At 38.8% G+C, this 15,536-nt stretch overlaps 1 protein-coding gene across 1 annotated transcript in view; it reads right to left on the bottom strand.

Moving 5' to 3' along the window:
• ST6GALNAC3 (ST6 (alpha-N-acetyl-neuraminyl-2,3-beta-galactosyl-1,3)-N-acetylgalactosaminide alpha-2,6-sialyltransferase 3) overlaps positions 1–15,536 on the bottom strand; it is a 257,225-nt gene that overhangs the window by 54,006 nt on the left and 187,683 nt on the right. The window lies entirely within an intron of this gene.

Genomic DNA, 15,536 nt, shown 5'->3' with positions numbered 1-15,536 from the left:
ATTATAAACAGTAGTTACTGATGATCAAGAAACGCAAACAGGAATAAAACACTGGCAAAACTTAGCTGCCAGGTCTCAAATTTCCTAGAACTAATTGAAACATCTTCCTCACTTTGAAGAGAAAAACCAGCTCCTGATACAGCATCCCATGCAGCAATCCTGTCTGTGAACAGAAGTGCAACACAATGTCTGACCTCCTGACTTTGGTGGGGGATGTGCATGTTGAAAACCAGATTAATGATCTGCTGTTCAGACCAGGCGTTGATTTACAGGGATTTGGTGGCAGTGAGGAGAGGGGAAGAAAATGGTAACGGCTGGCTGAGAAAGCTGTAACACTGTTCAATTCACAGTGCAGGTGAAGGAAAATCTGCAGCACACAGCAAGCATGGCTTTTCCACCTTTCCCAAAATGAAAGTTTGCATCAGGTTCTATCAACACTATCTGGATGCCACTGCAAAGGCATCTGAGCTCACAGTTTACCATGCTGAGTAAGAAGAATAGCAGCATATTGTGGACTATTTTCATCAGGTTTTCTTCAGCTAATTTAATTCCTCTCATGCTATAAGATCACTCATAGCAGCTCAGAAATGCCTAATGAAAAGAGAAATAGTGTATCTGATTCCAGTCATGCTGTTCTAAGGGAATTAATCGGAGTCATCATTACCTTAAACACTTCCATTCAGAGTGGGTTTTATGATGAGCTCAAGAAAAGTAAATGCTGTTTCAAATAGGTACCTCTATATATTAAATCAAATAAATGAATGATAAAGTGCTGGCACTTTTTGGCTGTAATCCTGTTATTGCTTAGAGCCATTTCTAATGCAAATGAAGAATGATGTAGCAGAGCTATTTAGCAATTTTCTTTGATGGGCAGTGCTGACTGCTGGAAAGTGGCAGGAATGCAACCGCTCAGATGTGGAGTGCTCCAACGTGTCTTCCAAGATACCTTCCCAAATCTAATGATCACTGCTCCCTCCTGCAAAGTGTGATCTTTAAACAAGGCTCAGCTAGCAATATAACAAGCCTATCTTTGCACAGAGGCCAAGACACAAGAGCTGGGTCTAGTCATATAGAATTTGAGGAAATGTGCAATTTCTAGTGAATTCACTTAGGAAGTTCCACTTCTGCCTATTTATAAAAATGCACTTGATATGGATTTGATCACCACTTAGTCATCCAGGACTCCCTCCCAGGTAAGCATGAACGTACATAGGCAAGAACGCATTCTTGTGCTTTCTGAATGTCAGGGTAGCACATCAGGGGCCATTTGGGAACCCTGACTGAAGGATATATTCATAGCTGTGCCACAGACTTGCAGGATGATACCTGTGCACAACTTGACAAATGACTCCCTGCATGAGTCTTACAATCAGGAAAATGGGGAAATTAAAGCTGATTTAATGTCCTGTGGTGCTTTAAGGTCTGTGGATGATATGCATTACAAAATGCTAAATATTATTAATGAAATCTAACTGGACGAAGAACACCGACTTCAATCTTGGGAAGGAAGATGGGCTTGGGAACTGTCCCTGTATTTAAACAAAACATTGCATAAGGCCAGTAGGAGGCTGTCATCAAGTAAGAGCATACGTACGAAATGTGGTAGATCATATGTCTACTGTAAATTCAAGCACAGAAAACTTCTTCAGAGACTGTAAACTATCTGGACTATGTGAAATGGTGCATAAACCTCAGCTTTACAATGGAATAGCATGGGCTCTCTTCAGGATATATATGTGAAAAGAATAAGCCCCAGCTAACCTCAATTTCTTGGGCTTCTTTGATGTTTGTGTCTCATGAATGTGGGACGTGGCACTGACTGGAAACCCCAAGCTACCAAGATGCAATACTACTGGCTGCAGCCCAGATCCCAGACCTTCAGACCCAATAACAACATCAGAAGAGGCAAAGTGTTACAAAGAGGTAGCGAGGAAGAAAGACCAGACCCCCATGTCTGCACTAGCCACCCCCAAAACACAGAACAGCCATCCTGCTAACAGTATCACAAAGCAGACATAGTCCTTTGCAGAGTGTGCGGCTAGGGGCACTCAGAGAGAGACCCAAACATACCTTCCCCAGCCCTTAGCACACACTGCTACATGCTTAGGGGGAGCAAAGCTATTTATACTGTTGCATCCTAGGGAAAAGTGAGACATGGTATTCTGAAGTGAGGGAAAACATCAATAAAGCCACTTCCACTAGGATAGCAGAAGGTCTGGAAAACTGGGCAGACCTCACTGAAGAAAATGACCGGGAACAAAACCCTCAGAAAGTTTTTTCCAGTCAAACTGACCAGGTTTGAAGGATGCTAACCAGCATTTTTGCAACAATATTTCACTGCATTTTTACTCAGACTTTTCCACCTGAGGAATGGCTTCAGAAATGGAGAAACAGGGCTTGCCGAGATCCATATGTTGTGGTGAGAAGAGATGTAACTCTGAGCTTTTTCCACAAGACTGGGCAGGGCAATCTGTCCTCAAAGGGCGTATTTACAGGAAATCATCAAAGATAAATTTGTGGTTTCCACTTTCCTGATTGGGGTGGATGGTACTGTATGATTGCTATTCCAGGTCCTCAGGTTTCCTGCTGTTTTCAATACTTCACATTTTAAACTCTCTTCCAAATGACTTTGGTCTTATTTATTTATTTATTTATTAAAAACCACTTCTGTCCATTTAACTAGTTAATGCTTTCACCGCCCTTTGGAATTGTAAAGCACCACAAATTTACAAACTGTTCTTAATAATCATTTGGACAAATGGATCCAGAAAATTGCATATTGATGGAAGGAGTTTATGTTCTTTGCAGTCAAATATTTCCTCAGTCGTTTCATGCAAAATTGCTTGGCCAAACAGATTTTCCCAAGACTCTCTCAATAATGAATGTAACTTTCTTTTGTTTCTGGCTCTTCTCCAAACCCATCAGGAAAGGGTAAAGCATAATGACATAGGTCTGTTGTCTCCTGTAACCCTCTGGGACTGTTTTCTCTAATGTGATTGTTTGAAAATCAGCAGTTTTCTGCCAGGAAATAAAACAAGCCATTTTCCTTCCAAGTAGCACTGAAAAAAATCTGAATGCCACAGAGCCTGCTCACTCATGCAACATTAATTTTTAAAAGAATCAATTTTGTAATCTTTCAATTATGGTTTATTATAATGATAATAATCACTGAGAAATCAGGGTTTTTTCCACTGCTAGTGCTGGTGGCTGTCATCAAACCACTTTCAGCGATGCTGAAAACACCTGGGCTAATAAACCAGGCATTATTTATTTATACTTTAGTTTTACTTATTTAGAAACGTATTAAACATCAATTCCCTTAGCAGTTGGTGATGTTACAAAAACTAAAAGCAAATAAATTATATCCATAGCACATAAAGACCTAAAAGTCACTGCCAGCCCAGCTATCTTGTACTGTCATAATTGAAAAGTACTTACAAAAAAGCCAAAACAAACCACATGGACCTCGCTCATTGCTAATGCTATGGAACACACGAAGCGAGTCTCTGCATGAACACCTCTTGTGCTGGAAGCTCACAGAAAGGCTGTCCTAGCTCCAGCTGGGCAGCCGCATAGCATATCCCTTTGCTTTTCATACTGAAATCACACTGTGCTGGGTGTTTGGTACACTTGAGCACGGACATGAAGCATTTGTGATAGTTCGTATATATGCATATATATATATAAATTGCCATATAACAGGTCCAAGACTTTAACAATGCTTGCATATACAGAGCTACATACTCTTGTAACACGGAACACGCATTGTTCATACAGCAGGTCATGCCAGAGCTTAGCATTTAACAGCATGAGCACAATGGGTTTATATTATGTTCACATTTTACAATAAAAAGTGTACAGAAAAATCACTTGGTTTCTGATCAAAATCTGAGCTCCCTGCTGTTTTAATTCCTGTAACCAACAATCATCAATAAATAATCATGCACAGCTTCTACATCCCACTGTGATATTTTGTTTTTGTTTTAAGTACTGGATGTACTGAGTTGGGATCTGCAGTTCCAGATCAGACTTTCAGATGTTCTGCTCCAGGATTCAAGTGAACGAGCAAGCACAAGGACAAGGGCAAGGGCACAGAGGGGAGAGCTGTTCTTCATCAGATACCTTGCAGGTCTGTGAGCTGTTTTAAAAGAGACCATGCCAAAAACAGGAGGTGTGTTTGAGGCAATATGTTTCACAACAAAAGGACAAAAGGCTGAAAAAAGAAACCTATATAGATGACACAGTTACAAATAATGAGGTAGGAAATCAAAGAGGAGAAAAATGTGGAAAATATCAGTAAAGTAATGATAGAGAAGGAAAAAAATACTTGAAGTAAAGAAAGAAACGTGCCAAATGGAAGCAAGTATCCCATTAAAAAGAAACATGAACAAGGAAGAGTTTGTGACCAAAGTACAGTGACAACATTACAGCCTGTGATTTGAATTAGCTAATCCAAATGGAAGAGTCTGAGATGGGCGTAAGGAGAAGGCAAAAAAGTTGAGATGCTTCAGGAATTCCTTGGGGCCAGGCCTCAGGCCTCACAGGCAACACATGCCTCAGTATGTACTGAGCCCTCCTGGCAGCTGAACAAAGACTCAGACAGTAAGCAGGCTCTGAACACCACCGTACAACCATGTCCACTGAGGCTCACAAATTCACCCGCCATTTAGCTCACTGGAACAGAAATTTAAACCCTACCTTTGCAAAGACACAAGAACTGTCACCTCCAAGGAGACAGTCCTGTAGGTGGATGCACCAAATAACTCAGCCAGCCTCCAGCCTTACTCTCTTCTGTAGCACTCCCACGCCGGCAGCCTGGAGATGCCTTAGCCTTCCCATTGGCTATGGGCAAGAGCAGCAGGGAATGTGGGAGAAAAGTGGAAGTCCACAATCCCCTCCCCTCGATGGGAAAGGCTTCTCTTCCTCCTTGGCGGGGAAGCCAGGCTGCCATCACCTTCTGGCAGCGGGGAGGCTGCCAGCTGTATCTGTGGCTCTCCTCACCCCCTTCTATCACCATCTTTACCTCCCAGTCAGGTCTAGAGCACTCCCTGGGTATATAGAGGATAGGACACTGAGCGGTAGAGGAATGGCAGAAGGCCGAGTCATTCATTCATTCATTGAATAAAGAAATCAAGGCATTTGTTTCTGAAATGTAGGCAATTAACACAAACTAATTAAATATCACACTGTTAGACCAAAGACACTTTCTATTGATGTTATTTGGTATAACACCTAGAAAAAATCAATGCAATTACATTTTTAATGCCTAGTTCATAACTGCTTAATTCATATATCTTAATTCTGTTTTGGAGTTAAACGGATTAGATGATATAATTCCCACTGCCATGAGTTTGGCATTTAAAGGTAAAATTCAACCATGCCATTCTATTTAGAAAATATGCAAAGTATTGAAAACTGGATCTGCATCTTTAAAAATCAGTGTAGTCTGATCTGGATATACAAAACCCAAAATGTCTTAATTCTAATTAATGTTCTTGCCATTAAGAGAATTTTGGAGCTCTATCTATGCATTCCTGAACTAAGCACTTCTAACTTGGAGCTCAATATCCCAACATACAAAATGAGAGGCTTCTCTATGCATGTCAAAGCACTGTTTTTCTATTTGTTCTTGCATGTTCCAACTCTGGATACAATAGAAAAGGAACTTGCTCATGTGCCTAATACTATTCAGTTGTAGACAATACTAAAACAAAATTGCCACAGATGATAATGCATTTAACATTTCTCATTCACCTAAAGAGAGACGGTATTCTACTGACTGACTCAGTGTCAATCTACCTTCATTTTTCTAACACATCAAACCTGAAGGACCTGAAATTATTTCAAAATTTTTGTTCAATGCAGCCATGTTGCAAGATTTGACTACCTCTAATAACTTAATTTGAAAAATGTTCTTGTGAAGAGTTTATGTATCATTTGATAAAGAAGAACTTGGAACCATCTGTTTTAAAATAGTCATATTTTGACGTACATAGAGAGTGGACACAAACTTTACTGAAGCATGCAAATCTACAATTCTGTGCAAAATGTTGTCTTTACAGGAAGTGCAATAGTATTGTAAAATGTAATTAGATATAATCTTCCCTGTTTTCATTAGCTATTAACTTTATGTAAAGATAAACTAAAGCATAATGAGTCTTTTCATTATCACATAATTGTTATTTTAATGGTTACATTACAAGCAATATAATACTATACATACTTCCACTTCTCTTATTAGTGGGCAATTATTTTGAAATTGTCTATTATAATCTACCCACAGAGACCAATGTATTAATGCCACCATTTTAGTATAATGATGACCATGGTTTTGAAATCAATATGTTAGCCTCAAGGAAAAATGTAAAGTAATAATGAAGAAAATATTTACATTATATGCCAGTCTAAGTCCTAGTACACAGACAGAAGAAGTTTAAGGAAAACATGTGGAGCTGCTCTTGCTACTGCTATCCTGAAACAGGTCAAATACATATGAAACCAGTGGTTATTATTTCAAAAACAGAGGAAAACTTTTAAGTGATCCAGAAATAAAAGCTTGGAAGTGAAACTGGAAGAGGCCTTCCCTGAATATATCATCCCTGAGGACCATCCTAAACCATATCCAGAAATATTGCCTGAAATACTCTATTTCCCACTGATAAACCATGAACTGGCCTTAGTTACTCATCCATTCATTGCCTTTCTCCTCACCAAGCAAAGCAGTGGAGCTTGGCAGGAAGCCACTGGTGCTTAGACAGGTCTAAGCAGTACATAAAGCTTGAGGATATCCTGAGGATATCCTATATAAAGTTAAATGAAGTTTCATATCTGCAAGGCACTCCATGAGCGAGACCCAAAATACCTCTAGGAATTAGAAGGCTCTGGGATGCCACTGCAGCTGAGAGTCCCTGGCAGGATCCGTACAGTGGTGCTGAAATCCAACTCTGTTGAACACTGTGCTTTCTTGAAAGAGGAGATGAAGGCAATTTAAGACCATGAAATAAGCCCAGAGGAGTTAAGGACCACTGCTTTCTTCTACTCCAAATACGAAACATATTTCAACAGTGTCATCAGTAATATAAAATCAGAGCAGCACAGAGAGAGCGAGCAAAAAACCACAAACACTAAGTTCTAGCAAAGACACAATTATCCCTTGATAAAAGAAAAAGTTACACATGACAAACGCTAGTCACATTTCTTAATGGACGGGAGGAAGGTGTGGAAACAATGCTAAGATGGATGGACACAGGATAGGAAAACAAATAATACTTGAAAAAATTGAAACTAAAATTCTTCTTTTAGAAGAATGCTGCTTTGCAAATACTTTTCAGATTATTTTCTTTCCCTAATATTTTGATTGGTTGTAAAATGTCAAGAGACTACTGCTAATTTCACGTAGAAGGAAGTGCTGGAACATTACTGTGTTTGGCTGAAAACAGGTTATAGAGCAGCAGAAATTGGTTGAATTTTGCAGTTCCAGACCATTCCAACCCAAAATAGCACTGTAAGAGATTGAAAAGCCTTCATGGTAAGCATACAACATTCAAAAAGCCCTATGGGCATGAATTTCTGCGCAGCAATAGCTCCTGCTTTCCCCCAGTGTCCTTTTCTCAGGGAATTCAAGTTGTAAAAAGGGGATAAACATTCCTTGCCTCACAAAGGCATTTTGAGGCTTAAGTGATATCTGCAATACAGAAATGCTCTCACAGAAAATGTTTGGGATGCTCTTCAGAGACAGAAGCGCTAGCATCTCTAATGAATGTACTTGAAGAAAAACTCTGAAACAACATATGGAAGCAAACTGAACACAGAGCACATATTTCTGACATTTATCTTTGTTTTTATTGTTAAGATAAAAGCACGCTGTTTGTTTCTTAGGATTTCATCTGCTATCGCTTTCTTTCCTTTCTCTGTGTCTTATTCTACACTAGTGACATCATCTGCCGCAATTTTTAAAGTTTTGCAGCAAATCCTCTGCTTTGGAAGTTTTAATGAGTCATGTAGAGAATGTTATTAGACAGGGAGTTCATGCCTCCTTTCTGTAACCAGTACATCTAGAGCAGAGATGATATGCTTGCTGGGATGACTGACTTTTAAAAATAAAAACAAAGAAAAAGAAGTCTCCAAAGACCAGGATGGCATAGTAACAGCAAACTTGCAAAGAACAAACATGGGCATTTAGAAACCTTTTCTTCTATTGCAGTTGCATGTTTACTGAATACTAATGTACCAGATAGGATTGCTCAGGTTCTGAGATGACTGGTGTCCCTGGTATGCAGTCCCAACTGTATCGAATGCTACTACAAACAAGAATTGCTTACAAAATCTTGCAAATAGAATGACTGAATCTTTGAACATCTGCATAAAAAAAGTATTCCCCTTCACACCTAAACTAAGCTACATGCTGATCAATATCCAAGACATCAGACAAACTATTTGAGGACACTCCTCAAGATTCATAATAAATCCCCACAGTTGTGGTTACATTTTTCCATATTTTTATAGCTTCCAAAACCTATTAAAGATATGAATGCCTAAGAAAAATTGTACATGCTGCTCTTGTGCATGGTATTCTTTAAATGCATACTTGCCTCGCTGTTAAAAGCTCAGAGAATTTGAGTATCACAGGAACTGTATAGGATGTAGTCAGTGATTGTTTTCTAAACGCGGGTTGTAGCATATCCCAATAGCACATCAAGTTCTCCGAGAAGCGTGGCTGTGAATCCTGAGTTACCTTCAAAGATGTGTGCTATAAATCCATGTGCACACACACATATATATATATATCTGTACAGTTTCACTGTTCTGAAATTGCAGCCTGAATTCTTTATATGGGATACATGATAACAGACATATAAATAAAACAATGTAGAACATCTGTTTTGTTTTCATATGGGTAAAACTACATATTGAAGATGTGCATAAGCAAGCGCCTAGTTAACACTGAGTTCTAAATTAATTTAATGAGACACAAAATGTCACCATTTTCCACCAGTTTTCCTCCTACCTATGTGTATGAGGTCTCACACAGGCTTGATTTCCTACCAATCAAATTTTCAGTGCAGTATTTGTTTACTAATATTTCTACATTTTAAGGTAAAATACTCCAACATCAGTTCAAGCTAAACTGTTTCTACTTTCAAACAGTTTTTCTTCTGCTGTGTTGCCTACTTGTTCAAAGGTTTGAGAAGACAATCTTTTCTAGACATCATTCAGTGAGATATTTGAAATTAGTTCTCAAACACCTTCTCTTATAAAAGTCTTTCCCAGTAAGTTTTACTAGCTAGTGGGTGGACAGATGCACAGAAACTCTTCTCTATCTGAAGCAACAAATCACTGTAGTGTTTTATTCCCTACCTCCTAAAGTTGCTGTCCTCACTTGAGCAGCAACTCTATCTCCCAGTGCATCTCATGCAGTTTGATTGCAGTATGTTGTCTTTTGCTAAACACTGTAAATATGGCTCAGTGCACTTTAGGGAGCTTCCATTAAAAAACCCACAGTTAACAGTAACCGACAGATATTATACTAAAGTAACAGCAACAATGCATTTATTTTCTAATCTATTTAATATATCTCAGAAAAGCATTTCTGGGTGACAATAGGTAATAAGTATCGACTTCACTGGCAATCACTCTGTTTTTAAAGACAACTATTTCAGCTGGCAGCAAGGTTGAGTTTAAAAAAATAGATTAATTTCTTCATTCTTTTAAAAATTTGTTCTGTTCCTTTAAAATTCTAAGCTCCTTTAGGAATATCAAGGTCTATTTTAAACACTGTGATCTGAAAAATCAAAAATGTTGAACTACGGAAGATGATCCAGTGAAGCTTCTTTGAACACCAAAGGCTTCATTCAAGACCTATGCCTCTGCTAATTTTTCCCTCCAAGACTTCTGTCTTTGCAACCATAAAATACCACCTTCACCACCAGCAGCAAAACTGGAACCACTGTGATCCACAGCACTACCAGGATTGCTAACATATGAATCATTGATTTACATAATCCTTTCAAAAGGTGTATGTTCACGGGATGCAAGAGAAGTTGAAGCAGAATCTCATCTGTGTGTGTAGTCCCAGTGTTGCTCATGAGAGATATCAGCAATATTCTCATAACCATAAAAGCTGCAGAATATTTAAAGGACAGGATGGAAAAGGTGCGCATGTAATTAGAAAAATACCAAACACCGTATAAAGATTTAACATACATCTTGTCAGGAGCAGAAGACAGATTCAGTGGCACTTAAAGAAGATGTGATAAATTAAAAGCAATAGGTTTTGGATTAATTCAACACCTGCACAAAGATAAAGAAAATGCACAAAGATAAAGTAGATCCTGATTATGTATTTCTTGACTTAAATCATTAGGTAAAAAGAAATAACGCCATGGCTAAAGTCAGCAACCACCACAGAATCAATAGGTCTCTGAGCCCACACCAATCTATATGCAGCCACAGTTTTATCACAAAATATTAGCTAATATTGATATTTTTTAATAAAGTTTCACTTTACTGTGTAATTAGTGTAATGTACTAGGAGCTCTGTTTCTTAACAAAAGTCCTGGTGCTTGGTACAGCATTTACTGGCATGTTAATAAAAAACAGACTTCTATTGAGTTCCATCTGCCTAATAGAGAAAAATGTTCATCTTAATTAGGAAAATCCTCATAAAGAAATATAAATGCAGTTACTAATGGGCTGCAGAGAATAAATCTAGGACACTCAGAAACAACTGGTGTTTTACCGGGAAATGGAAGAGTGAATATAAACCCCCAAACAGTTGTTAGCTGTCCAGTGATTGACCACAAATAGCAATAGATGTGGAGGTTTTAAGTGTTTTATAATGAAAAATCTATTTATTTCATTAAGGTTTCATGCTTCAGACCCTTGTTTTTTCAGGTAATAAAGCAGTCTTAGCTGACAATGAAACTATTTAAACCCTCTATGAATTAAGATGGACAAATCCATTAGCAGTTTTTGAAGGAATTACTTTATAAAAAGAAAGAATGGAAGTGCCAAGCAATGGTTCAAGAAAGATCCACCATCAAGCACTTAAAAAACGGTCACTATATCAAACACAAATTTTGGGGTTTGCTGTGACGCTCACAGGCAGTTGAGAACTTTATGCTGACTTTATTGGTGCAGCAGCAGACACTACATCGTCATGATAAAGACAATATCAAAATGTAAACTATAATTCATTTTTGTCCTTAAAAATGTTTCAACAGGCATTATACATTTCCTCTGTCAGTCTGAATCAGTTTTTCCATCATTTTCTTCCAAGAGTTCTGTAATATAAAGATGTTGATATTCCCTATCTCTGTTCATTTTTCTTCCAAAATGAAATGAACTTTTACTCATCTTCCAGAACTTATTTTTTTTTAGAAAAAGCATGCTAATACAAAGCACTGATGGGAAGTACTTCCCAAGTCCCAAAATCTAACTCTCTGAGCCAGATTCAGTGTGTTCACAGCTTCTCAGTGAAAAACTGCTTTCTGCAAATACTACCTAACACTAAGTAAGATTTTATATTTTCTCTGAATGGCCTTGATAGAGAAACTAATACGTATATGTAAGCAAGTGCAAAAGTGAAAACTGCATTACTATAATACTTCATTCAAGCCAACAACCAGAAATATGGTATAAAACTGATGCTCTGGCCACTGACAACTTTACTACCTCGATCCACAGAGAATATCACCAAACAATAGTAGTTGCAGCTACTTGAGCCTCACAGAATGTAATTTCATTTATTCATTTCAGTGACATTTTTACTAGACTACAGCTTCATGTAGATTAGTCAGACACATCGAAACCCACATATTAGCTGAGGTGAAGCTGTGATGACTGCAGTTGTCTAACAGTGTCAATCTGAACTTTAGATGAATATAATTTGCTAGCTCTAAATGACAGAGATATAATATAGATCTCGTATATCGCCAAAGTAATAAATAATTAGTGAGCAGAACTGAGTAAAATAGCAGGTTGAGCACACCCCCAAATTTTGAATCTTGATGCAGAAGTCAGCCATCAGAATGATCCATCTTTCTGCCTCAGATGATAAAACAGCTTTCTCACAACCTAACACATAGCACCATCTGGCACGAACAGAGGAAACTAAGAACTTCTGGAAGAGAAGCACAACAGCAATTTAGTTTCTTCAGAATTGTCCAAGATATTAACAAAAATCCTTCAGAAACAGCCATCTGACTGCAAATGTGGCTCAGTGAACCTGCCTTCTGTAGACATGCTTGTATAGCTAATAATCTCAATTAAAATGTTGTTGAATTGAACTGAATTGTTTGGGTATGGGATGGGTGTTGTCAAAGTTAAGACAGTGTGTATGGAAAGTCAATTGTCTACCAAACAAGCTGGGTTTCAGAACATTGTGTCTCTTAACGGGAATTTTAGGAGCTCAGAATACATCTCCTCAGCAAAGCTCAGCAGTCTCTTTTCAGTAGTTATTTATAAGAAGAGTGACTAAAACCACTAAGTTAAGCTGTGCCTTGAGTGGTATCAGCACATGCATTACTGGCTGTTTGCTGGGGCTCAATGTCCTCCACATGCAGTTGGACAGAAGCGGTCTGATCACACTGTCAACCCCGAGAGAGGATGTGGAGCTGTGCCATTAGAGGCACTACTCGGACGTAGAGTGCTGAGTGGTTAGCCTGACTTGTTTGTAGTGTAAACACAAATGGAATCTGCAGTCTGGATGACACTAGACTGTTTCACTGATATTAGCACAGATTTATTTTATCATTGCTTTTTGAAAGTGACTTTTAACACAGACTGTTTTCTAAATGATCTTTAAAAGACACTCCTTTCTTCCTCATCACCTTCACCTAAGGCAATAACATCCCATAGCATTGATCTATTTGCTGCTAGTTTTCATTAATTTTACCCTCCCTAAGGGTGGTGCAGCTTTGGTGCCAGCTAATTAAAACCTATTTAGGGCTGTTCAGTGCACTTTATCAGACCAGAATTAGCTCTGCTGCTTTAATGGAGACTACAGTTTTCTCTGTTATTACCAATTAAATGTTGTTACATCATATTGCATTATATTTCTAATGCACAGCAAAGATACAGATGGATTTACAACCACTTACCTGGATTGAGGTACATACAAAGATGCCACATTTAGTAACTACTAATATTTCTTTAAATCCTTTCACTTGACTCAATACATATAATATACCACAACATTAGTGAAGTACTGGAAGACGCTGCCAGCTTTATGCTCCCTCTAGGGAAGTACCAAGTAAAATGCATTAATGAAAAACTGTGAATGTCTGGTAATGAATATTATTTATGTACAACAATTATTCAAAGTGGATAAGCATTCACCGCCTTGAACTCAAATGCTTCACTAATGAAGACTCTCAGAAAGAACATATGTCCCCCAGATTCATGACACCACATGCAAGGTTAATTCTCCAGTGTGGATAGCCCATATCAGAGGGTATTTTGTACTGCTGTAGAATTAAAAAAATGCTTCATTGCAAAATAAACAAACTTGTTTGTTGGAAATTATTTAGAGGCAATTCTTCTTTCTTCCATGAACCAACAATAAATCATTTGCCAATACCAAAGCTGTGGGTTTTGAACCTGCACTCAGTGAAGTCAGGGATGAAGCTCCCGCATCAGTGGTGGAGGACCAGAGCTTTTCTGCAGTAGAGAAATGACATACCTGTTAGCTGCTTCTCATAACATCCTTTAAAACTTGAGCACTGCTAGGATGAAACTACTGAAAAGTTCCACTAATGACCTAAAAAGATGGTACATCAAAGAGTAGAAATAGAAAGCTCATCAAAGGCTTGACAGACTAGAAATCTGTTGCAATCTCACTATGCATTAGTAGCGTACACTGTACATAAGGACAGTATTTTAGGATTAAACTAAAAAAGATGTGGTTACAATCCACTCGGTACATTTTAAAATATGAGTTGAACTTGGTTTCCTTCCAGAATTTTTGCTGGGAACATGTTGAAACAGACCTCTGTTCAATCTAATATTGCAAGCAAGAGTTGATGTTTCTCTGAGGAACTGAAGGAATATTTGGCTGAGGAACCTGAGTCTGCCTCGGCATCATAATAGTCTGGCACAACATGCGAAACTATTTTCATCACCCACAAATCTCTTGTGCTCTCCCTGTTTACTGCTTCCACAAATGCCACGTACCTCTACCAGCCTCATGACCCACCCTAGAAACAGTAGACAGGTCCTGTGAATTGAAGATGTTACAGAAAATGAAACAGTTTCCAAACTGATGTCCCCTGATTAGTAGGGAACCGCAGGATGTTTTCTTGTGATACAGAAGGTGTTGGCTGGTGACATGTCAATTGTTTCCTTTGTTTCTGGCTGACAAGTGCACTAAATGATGTTAAAAACACCACTTAGTATTTGATGTGGAGAAGTAGGACTAAAAATGAAAGTTGCAGTAGATGCAAGGATTTTATCCCATTCCCACTGTGAGAAGTGGTGGGGTTTGTTTCACAGTGTTAAAGGGAGGCACATGCGAACGCAATGTGATGTGGGTCATTAGGCAGGCTCTTTACAATTTGCCACTGTGTGCTGGGTTTGGCTGGCATAGGGTTAATTTTCTTCATAGTAGCTAGTAAGAGGCTATGTTTTGGATTTGTGCTGAAAACAGTGTTGGTAATACAGAGAGATGGTTTTGTTATTGCTCAGCAGTGCTTACACAGAGCAGAGGCCTTTTCTGCTCCTCACCCCACCAGTGAGTAGGCTGGGGGGCGGACAAGAAGCCAGGAGGGGACACAGCTGGGACAGCCGACCCCCACTGACCACAGGGATATTCCAGACCATATGACGTCATGCTCAGCACAGAGAGCTGGGGGCAGAAGGAGAAAGGGGGGGACATTCGGAATGGTGGTGTTTGTCTTCCCAAGTAACCGTTAGGCGTGATGGAGCCCTGCTTTCCGGGAGATGGCTGAACACCTGCCTGCCGATGGGAAGCAGTGAATTAATTCCTTGTTTTGCTTTGCTTGTGTGCGCGGCTCTTGCTTTACCTATTGAACTGTCTTTATCTCAACCCATGAGTTTTCTTATTTTTACTCTTCTGATTCTGTCCCCCGTCCCACGGGGGGGGGAAGTGAGCGAGCAGCTGTGTGGTGCTTAGTTGCCGGCTGGGGTTAAACCACGACACGCTGTTTGCAATGTGAAACTTTTAGTTGTTGTAACAGATTAAGGAGAAAGAAATTGGGCCATTTTGACATTAGGCTGCTTAAGAACTTTGTTCATAAGCACTGGGAGAACAGAAGTTCAATCTGCCTTTGCATGAAAAGAAGCGTTTTTATTGTGTTAATTGCATAATAATAAAACCTTGAGATGTGTTAATTTGTTGAAGAGGAATGGATTAGGCTGGAGATGAGGGTACTTTGACACTGGATGATGAGTTTTTTTGATAAGATATACTAAGATCTGGTCTCACAATAAGGATTTTGATAAAGTATTGTAAAGTTACTGTGACCTGACTGACTGTTAACATGGAAGAGTCATAAAAATAAACAAATTTATGTTTAGCA

This window comes from Haliaeetus leucocephalus, unplaced genomic scaffold, assembly GCF_000737465.1.
Source record: "Haliaeetus leucocephalus isolate CR32 unplaced genomic scaffold, Haliaeetus_leucocephalus-4.0 Scaffold848, whole genome shotgun sequence".
In the NCBI taxonomy this organism is placed as follows: domain Eukaryota; kingdom Metazoa; phylum Chordata; class Aves; order Accipitriformes; family Accipitridae; genus Haliaeetus; species Haliaeetus leucocephalus.
This window is presented reverse-complemented; position numbering and strand designations above follow the sequence as displayed.